The 7,449-nt window shown below is 42.6% G+C and overlaps 1 long non-coding RNA gene across 1 annotated transcript; it reads left to right on the top strand.

Annotated features, from left to right (window-relative positions):
- The first annotated feature begins 248 nt into the window (after window positions 1-248).
- Window positions 249-6,796, top strand: LOC144141349 (uncharacterized). Its single transcript, XR_013316541.1, has 3 exons — window positions 249-542; window positions 2,060-2,329; window positions 5,218-6,796. It is a non-coding gene; the product is annotated as an uncharacterized LOC144141349 (long non-coding RNA).
- Window positions 6,797-7,449: the final 653 nt, after the last annotated feature.

The raw sequence follows: 7,449 nt of genomic DNA, 5'->3' as shown, positions 1-7,449 counted from the left end.
CGCACGTTCTCTCTTGAGAAGCCCGCCGTGAAAACAAAACCAAAACAAACGTCAAACCTCTTTACAATATCAGTATATATGTCAATTACTTTATGTGTATTCACTTTTTGTGTTTAAAAACCTTAAATTTAAGTTATAAACACATTTCAGACTTTGAAAGCAGAAAGATAATTACGAACATTACAGTAGTAACACAATTTTCGTCAAACATAGAGGTGCTGCATTTGAAGTCTGGCAACCATCTCTCACTTTTGTGTGTGTTTTTTCATGGCGTTTTGTGCCGAGTGGTTGGTGGCGTGAATTAATCTGTTTTATCTATTTCAAGCTTAAATCATAGTTATAGAAGCTTTATGGGTGATGTCTACCCTTCTAACCTACGCGTGTGTTGAACATGGGGACCCCGGAAGAACGATCATCGCCGGATAAAATACTGCGCGTCAAAAGTGGATGACATTGCATCAGAACAAAGCGTGTTCGTGTGTCCGCGAGATGAAGACGACAGTGAAGGAGAATTGTACGTTGGAAACATCGTTTTTGCTCGGGTAAGTACGCATTTTTTATTATTCTGTATTTGGTTGGAACGAGTTCTGGTGTTTATGGGTCAGTAATTCGCTAGACCCCCATCTCGTTTGCTCTGAGAGCCTACGTGAGTTAGTATACTTGTTTGGCGCCCAGTCCACCGTTTCCGCAGAAGTCAGCATCAATTTACGCTGAAGCTAGACCTTGGCTACGATGCTCGCGCTATGGTACACGGCTGCTAATAATTTCACATCACGCAAGGCTCTTTAACACCGGGGCGTTTGTTTATGTGTCTCTCAAACAGTGCCTTTGCGGTTGCAGATCGCAGTCGCAATTTCGCGTGAGTGGCACAACGCTGTGATTAGTCCTCCCTCGTGAATACCCGCGGTATACCAAGAAATAACATGAACAGGAGGTTCCCTGGAAGTGCATGTGAAAACGCGTACACGTGATTCCATGGCTGGCGTCTCTTCCCCCCCCCCCCCTCTTCACGAATTCCGTGCAGTGCGCTTCGCAGCTATTGCGCTCGCGAGACCGGCGACCGTACGCCTCGCGGTCTTCGGGCCGCGATATGTGTGCTGTTCTCGTGAAGCTCGACAACAGCGAAATTGCCGTACTCGCTCGCCAACGCGCCCCGACAGCGTACGCGTCGACCGGGTGCTGACGGAGTTGTGCTGGAAGAAAAGCAGGCAAGAGATGAGGGCGCACGAGGTGTAGTTAAACATGAGAATTTACAAAGTGCAAGGTGGAGAAAATAGTATGCAAGGGCCGGAAACGGTGAGAGAGTTCGGGCCGCGCGCCAGCGAGCGAGAGCGGTAATTTACGTTGCCGAGTTTCACGAGTCCGGCACGAATATGACGACGCCCGTCTGAGAGTTCATAGAGGTATAGAATTCACATACGTGCAAATTGAAGGTGAAATGCGCGCATGTGGCCTCGCAGGGAGTTAGCATAGTCTCGGGGTAGTGGGGGAGATTTCACAACGCCTACGAGGCGCCTGCCGATTCTGTCAGAGTAGCTCTCGGGAAGTCTGGGGCTTGATATCAGAGGCATATGTATTGTTTAAATTAGTGCAGAAAATTGAGCCAATTCGCAAGTTCTCATTTTCGCAAAACCGCAGGCCATACAGAGACTAACAAGAAAGCTGTAGGCACTCACTCAACTCGATTTATATTGGAGAATTGAACGTGCAGATACAAGTCAGACATTGAAATGGAGGAGCCTCAACTATCACACACCAGTTCCGATTGAAAGCAAGGGATACAGATGAGCTGCTAGCATGCGTTCCATGCAAATTAGCTCAGTAGCTAGCTTTGCATATATCATGCATACCCCACTCAAAGTACCTGCGGGTCTAATAAATACATTCTTACTGTGACCTAAATTTCACTTGGGGTGTTCCGGGAATGTTCTTATTAGTGCCTTGGAGGTTACTGTCTTTAAACGATTAAAAATCTACTTGATGTAAGCATTCGTGCTTTGTGTGTGCTCTTCTTGTATTTCAACAAGTGTCAGCACACTCACAGATTATGCACCTGCAGGTATTGCTGCTGGCTGTCCTGGGTCAGCTGCCTTCCAGTCCAGTTTCAAAGGCTTTGCCAGGGCCTCCCTTGGCCAACTGACACTGCACCTGCTGTACCCAAGTACTGCCTGGCCTTTCGTTGGTGCTCCGTACGCTTTGCCGCCAGGAATGGTCATTCATCCATCATCTGGCCGCTTGGACCACCCGTTCAGAAGTCAGCGCATTTGCTCGACACATCGGTCCAGGCACTGCTGCCATATTGGTGCACCCACCGATTATGTATTTTCAGGTTAGTTATTGCATGTTGTGGAACTTGCCATGATGTATACCTGTTAGCAGTGCTGTGGCCTCTGATTATTTGAAACATTTTCATGAAGCAGTGCTGTGCGTATGGAGCGTGTCATTGCTTAGCAGAGATATTGAAGAGAATCTGGGGCTGACGACTAAAGGGCAAGAAGAGAAATTGAACTGACTTTGAAGCAAGTATTCGTATGTAATCAAGCCAAGCAAACATTTAGGATCTTTCGATATGGTTTTAAACTTGCAATACAAACTGGTCTACTTCAGATCATACTGGTAATAATCATACTATACCGAAAAGTACATCCCGCAGTCTGTAGAATTCTGACAGCGCTTTTTTCGCAGTCTCTCATGACAGGCACTAATCTCAATGGTTGGAAGATAGTCGAGGTAGCACCAGTCTTTAAATCAGGAGACGGTACTTCACCATTAAATTTCCCTAACAAGCACCATATGCAAGGTCAGGAAACATTTCATCCACTCTCAGGTCGCTAATTATTTATAAAATCACAATATCACATTCGAGTATCACCACGGTTTTCACAAGGGTTACTTGAGAAACACAACTTTCAGGATTTGCTCACGATCTACATTGATCCATTGACACAGGCTTACAAACTGCGGTAGTTTTTCTCGATTTTTCTAAAGCATTCAATCGCATTGCACACCACAGACTACTTCTCAAACTTCACCCTAATGTCCTCACTTGAGCAAAAGATTTTCATTCTTCTCAAATGCAGTTTACTTCTAATAACTATATACTTCTTTTGCTCGTGCCACTTTGTTGTCCCCCCAGGCAGGTTGCTTGGTCTATCTTCCATGTTGCATATCCTCCCATGTAGGTCTCTTTGCAGATGATGTTGTAATTTATCACACAATTTCTTTCAACTACTACCGTCAATGCTTTCAATCTGATCTTAACACAATTAACTCCTGGTGCTGCAAATGGCTAATGTCGCTTATCTCTAAAACAAAGTGCATGACTTTAACGGTGGCAAGTCTCGGATTGTAAATACTTACTTCATTAACAACAGCCTGATTACCTCTTGAGACAAAGGTGTTTTGGTAGGCCGGTAGGGGAGGGGGGATTGCATGGTGGATTTCAAAAGGTACATCGATTGGGAAAATAAGACGTGTGATTAATATTTTCATTTGCACTCCAAAACTCGCTGTATTTCATATGTTTAACCCACTGCCGTGGCTAGGGTGGTGTGCTGTGGAGGCGAATGTCGGTTAGATACCGCTTGGTGTAGCCGCTTTTCAGATGGAGGCAACACGTAAAGACGCCTGTGTTTGGAGATTTCGTTGCGCACAAAAATACCCAGATGGTCAAAATTAATGCGAAGCCTTCCCCTACAGTGCTCCCCATATCCCAAGTGTAGCTTTGGCGTGTTAAACTACCGTTTTTTTTTCATGTTTTTGGTATAGTACCAGCTGCTGTAGCAGGTGCAACTTAAAGGTAAAATTATACATAATGTTTCCAAGAGCTAAATATAAAGGCCATATTGAAGTGCGTTTATGGGTCTACCTCATAGCAGTAGTGAAAGGTTATATACTCTGGTGCAGGTTAAGAACGCCAATGGCTCATGTGGTGTAGTCCAGTGTTTGACGGAATGCCGTGTAGGCAGGTAAAAGCATTATTGCAGTGATGAAACGTAGGTCACTGACCAAGTCAAGAAAGCCATTTAACGGTTTGTTGCTTGTTCACGGTGAGCATGTGTCGTGGAAAACGAAGCTATATATTGGGCATTACGCGGCGCAATGAGTTTGCATAGATATGGTGCAGATTGCCATCCATTATGTTGATAATGTTGGGCGTCGTCTGAACAATGAGGGACTCGAGCAGTAATCGAGAAGATAGATTGCACTCAGTTGTCAGTAATTTTGTCTTGTTCCAGTCGACCACGTGTCCCGTCCTCTCACGGTGCTCTGCCAGTGGACTTGTTTTTGCATGGCCCTTGTTCACTTCGTTCCAGTGCTGCATTAATCTTCTGTGCAGATTGCCCGTTTCGCCAATGTACACTGATTTGCATTCAGCGCATGGAATCTAATAAACAATACCCGGAAGCTTGGAGCGTGAGAGGGGGTCTCTCACGCTGACAATGTCAGAACGCAGCTTGCTAGTGGGCACATGCACAATGTATGCACTGCGTGTCTTGAAAATGTGTGCGAGAGTTTCACCGATGTGTGGGACGTAGGTAATTGCTGCACGTTTTGATGCAGTCGTTGTCCTGAATATAATGCCTAAAGCATTATATTCAGAAAGAAGCGAAGAGGGCGACTAGCAAGAATCCACAATGACATTAGCAGGCAGAAGCGTCCACAAGGCCTGTGTCAAAACGTGCTGCAATTCTCGTCCTACACATCAATCAAACTTTCGCACGCATTTTCAAGAAACACATTGTGCACATCGTGCAGGTGCCCACTAGCAAGCTATGTTCTGACATTGTCAGCGTGAAAGACCCCCTCTCACGCTTCAAGCTTCCAGGTGTTGTTTATGTTTTGAACAAAAAAAGTGCCATTTAAACGTGACACCTCCTTCCTTGCCGATTTCTGATGCCTGATTGTTCAGTTTGTGGGGATACGTTTAGCAGATTGCTCACATGTCTAACCTGTATTTTTGATTGTAGTTGATGTTAAACGCTGATGTTAGCAGTGAAGTAGGTGAAAATTGTAGTTTGGTTGTAGTTGTGTGCAGATTACCTACATTGTGTTAATTCGTAGAAAAGCAAAATTGAGGTAACCCTGCTAACTGGTTCCGCATTGCAGCATTTTATTATGCGAACGTTAAGGAGTTCAGCTGCTTGTTAAAGGTGAAATAAACAGTGGTACAAAAAGAAGAGCATCTACTAAACAGAAATATCTGCACAATCGCAGGATGCCAACAGTCCGCCTACCAACTTGTGTCCTGCATCGTTTCTGCTGGCTGGAGCGGTTCATGGAGCATTTTCCAGCTTCTCAAAGTTTGTGGTCAAGCGCTCCTCCAAGTGAAAGATGCCGCAGAGGGATCTTTTGTTTTAATGCCACAATTTCACGTGCTCAGCAGCAAATTTACTCGTAAGGCTTTTTAAATATTCATCACCCAAGAGGGCATGTTACCTTCGTCTTCGGTGGAATGTGTCTGCACTCAGGTTATTTGTGACAGAAACAAGTGGACCACGTCATGAGAGTCATTGAGGCCTTGTTGATTGTGCATGCTTCTGAAATGACATTTTCATTAAGCTGAATACTTTCCACATATTACGATTTGTGAACAAATTATGGTAAAAGTCATGATTAGTTGTACTGCACTGCAGGAAGGAAATGCCAACATACGTTTTAAGCACCTCTGATATTTCAGATCGTTGGCTGGTGAGCAATAAAACAAAACTGAAAATTTTTTAAAGTAAAATCAAATATTCGTTGTCACCAGTGCATGACCATAGTAAAAGCTATCTAGTCACCAAATTTAGAATTAGACACGAAATGCCAAGAAAAATAGGGAAATAAACTAGACAGCTGGCTACAATAAACCAATTCGTAAAATTCCTCAATGTCTATCAAGTGATGATTCAGGCGGGTTAGTTAAGATATCAGTGGGTTTACACACCCAACTTGCAGGGAAGCACATGAGCTCCCAATATTAACATGTTTTTAGTGAAGACCGTCTTCCTTCATTAAGCTGCTTTGCACATTGATGCCAGTCTGATAAATGTCCTGAATTTTTGTTATGATCAATCTTTGTATGGGAACCATATATTTTTATATGATGTCGCTGTGTATTTCTGAAACTGTATCTAGTCACTAATTCCAATTTGTCGTGGTCAGGTTTTTTCAACTAATTCGTAGCTTTTTTAACAATTATGGTATATTTTGTGTGCCTAAAGGAATGCCTCATTGCATGTTTAGCCTATGTAGTGTTGAAAGCGGACATTTTGCTTCAAAGTGGAATGTCGGGCTAGCAACAAGGTACTTCGCGTGCTGCTCACTTTCATTCATGCCATTATTTTTTATATTATCATTTAAAATTAAAAGCCAACCAATTTGCTGTCGTTTTAATTTTGTCACCTACTTTATACTTTCTTTTTTTTTCAACTTTGTGTAAGGATTGACTATCCATATTTTTATGATACCAAGGCGTTGGACTGGGCTAGCTGGTACATGTTTGAATGGATGAAAAACCATAGGAAAACCCAGGACACAGAAGAGAACGACGGGACAAACTTGTGCCGTCATTCTGTTTTAACTGTTTCCTGTGTTTACCACTGGTTTTTTATGCATGCAAACAATTTTTGAGTTTGTTGAACAGTGATTAGTTTAGGTGTGTTCAAACAATTGTTGGCTGCGAAGGCTCCCTGTAGCATTTGTATAAGTGCTCTCTGCTTTTTTTTTTTTGAGCCAATACCCCACCACCAGTCTTCATGAGGTGGTCTTTTGTAGAAATAAGTTGAAATAAATATTTGTTTGCATTGCTTTACATGTTTTGAAAGAATTTCTTGTTCATTCTTGTTTCATTCAACCCCGTTTCAGAATCCTGCTTAAGGCATTTCCTCTGTTATTTTTTTTCAGAACCAGGAAGGGTGCTCATCCTCGGTTCTTGCTGAAGCAGCAGTACCCATACTTCACACGTGAGCTCTGAACACACAGTAATTATGGTATGAAACATTCTACCAGTATAAGCCTGCTTTGTAGACGTCATTGTAGATGTCAAAGCTCTTGACAGTGTAGTCCAATGTCTGGTGTAACGGGCAATGTCTACAACTTGTAAAAATTAATTTTGTGGCTATAATGTTTGTGATTATTTTAAAATGCACGTCAACTACTATTTAGAATCGCTGTCTAAATTGGCAGCCATTTTCCTGGTGGATACAGAAAGTGAAAAAGCGCATGTGTAGAGATTTCAGTGCACCTTAAATGTCCCAAATTTGCTAAAGCTAATCCAAAGCCCTCCTTGTGGTGCACTTCATATCCCATGTACAGTTTTGCGTAAAAACAGCTAAAAATTTATGATCAATTTAAACTTATTTTAATGTTTTTAAATGCAAATATTCTCAGTTTAAGCTGCCATATTTAGAGTAAAATATTTTGTAACAATTATATAGCTACCAAAGGTTTACAGAAAAGCTTTTT

This window comes from Haemaphysalis longicornis, unplaced genomic scaffold (genome assembly GCF_048455015.1).
Source record: "Haemaphysalis longicornis isolate Haplotype H1 unplaced genomic scaffold, Haemaphysalis longicornis Haplotype H1 scaffold_6, whole genome shotgun sequence".
In the NCBI taxonomy this organism is placed as follows: domain Eukaryota; kingdom Metazoa; phylum Arthropoda; class Arachnida; order Ixodida; family Ixodidae; genus Haemaphysalis; species Haemaphysalis longicornis.
Note: the sequence above shows the minus strand (reverse complement) of the source record. Positions and strands in the feature narration are given on the sequence as shown.